The sequence below is a fragment of the Peromyscus californicus genome, unplaced genomic scaffold (assembly GCF_007827085.1).
Source record: "Peromyscus californicus insignis strain IS unplaced genomic scaffold, ASM782708v3 Scaffold_20__1_contigs__length_68692818, whole genome shotgun sequence".
Lineage (NCBI taxonomy): Eukaryota > Metazoa > Chordata > Mammalia > Rodentia > Cricetidae > Peromyscus > Peromyscus californicus.
In genome coordinates, this window is record NW_026294503.1 from 42,444,495 (window position 1) to 42,446,629 (window position 2,135).

A 2,135-nucleotide genomic window follows, 5' to 3' on the forward strand; every position below is an offset into this window, starting at 1 on the left:
GTGTGTGTGTGTGTGTGTGCAGCATTCCTACTGTGTGAGCAATATCTCCACCATCCACATCACCTGCTCTGTGGACTGACCCTGAACCCTTATATAATAACTTCTCTCCACAACCTCTGCAAACACCACTGGCTCCTCCCCTGCAGGATCTTACTTCCCCATAGTACTCTCAAAGGAGATATGTAGCATCTGTCCTTCCAAGTCCAGCTTATTTGATTTATGCTGATGTCCCCAGGCTTCATCTTGTTATGTGGGGGTCAGAATTGGCTGCCCATTTAATGCTGAGAGATTTTCCATTCGACACACTGCCACGTTCTCAGGTCTGTTCATCTCACGATGGACATCCAGGTTGTGCCTTTGACTGGATCAATCAAGTTACTATGGATGTGGGAGAACAGACATCTATCTGTGTCTCTGTTTTTGTTGCTGCTTCTGTGCATTGGCTCAGAAGTGGACTGGCTGAATGATGTGACATCTGTATATCTGAGTGATCCACCACATGGTTGCAGAAGCCACGTGTAGTGGACTTCAAGACTTTCCTATGACATAACAGTGACACCTGCCAACTCTCCTATGTCTTCTAACTCAGGGGTACAGGTAGGTAGACTGGATGGTACCTTTAAAACTTGCTGCAGAGCTGCCTGGTGATGTGACTTTCATAACCAGTCCCCTTTCCCACTCAGGAATCTACTGATATGAGGCCACATCCTCTCCCTGGCTGAACTTTGTAGGCAACTTCCGCAATAATCAGCAGAAAGTCTTCAGTGTGCTTTCCAGATTTTCTGGGTCAATTCTGGGTCATCTCAGTCTGGTTTAATCCAAAAGCTACTGGGTTCACTCAGCAAATGTGCCTGGTGTTCCTGATGATCACACATGCAGCAAACTGAGGGCAAATTTATCTGTGATTCGACACAAAATATTACATTTCTGGGTTAGATTCTCTTCTCCTTATGTGCAGTTCTACAATTGGTCATAGGCCAAATGTCTATGCTATACTTTTACTTGGCTCTAAAACTTGGAACCTTCTTGAATTGACACTTGTTATCAGATGTTCGTGGGGTACAAGCAGAAAGACTATGATGACCTGGGAGCAGTGGCTGTCCATCACTCCCAGAAAGGAACAGGGCCATCAACACAGCATGCTTACTCTCCTCCCTGTGCTTTGCATCATGGGAGGTTTGTCTATCCTGGCCAGGAAGATGATTTCAGAAGCCACCAAGTCTCACGCTCATTAGGAAGACCCCAGCCCCTAGAGAAAGGAGACCAGCAGGGAGGTGAATGCTGTTCTGGGGCCACGCCTCTTCCCCAGTGTATGGACTGTGATAGGGTGACCATGGTGGCCAGACATCTTGGCTGCTGACCCTCCAGTAGGTGATGCTGGTGTCCACACAACTCTCCAGAGAGCACATTCAGCTAATGTTTCCCATTGCATCAAGGTCACATTCCATTGGGTAATTAAAATTACCTCTAGACCATCCTCAACACTTAAGTGACAGCCATCCTGAGTTACATTTAGCAGATCTTCAGGATGTTTAGCAGATTCCATTGGGTAATTAAAATTACCTCTAGACCATCCTCAACACTTAAGTGACAGCCATCCTGAGTTACATTTAGCAGATCTTCAGACCCAGGGATAGAGACCCCTACTTCACTCCCCTACCATGTGAGTCTGCAGCTCCATTCTGCTGCTCAACCCAGAGACTGTTCACGAGTCTGTGAACACTCCAGTCTATTCTGCACTCTGCAGAGGGTCCACATCCCTGCCAGCCTGCAGCTCATGGGGACCCTTTCATGGTCCTACATCTCACTGATGTTCTCTGACTGTCTAGCTAAAGTCATGAGAATAAAAGGCGACAGATTTCAGTGCCAGAGAACTTGTCAAAAGAAATATGGTCAACAATCACTGTAAACCAGAAAACATGGCCACAAGTATTCCTAGGGGAGACCCAAATAGCCACTAGGAGAGCCAAGATGTTCTCTTTGTTTTGAATGTCTTTTGCCCTGAGGTGAGAGGCCATCTTTCTCTAGATTATACTGTGGACATGCGCAGTAGTAAAAGCATAGTGACGATCTATGTATATGTGATGAACTTTCCTTTTTCCCATCTGAACCTGGGTCAGGTCAACCACCTTTGC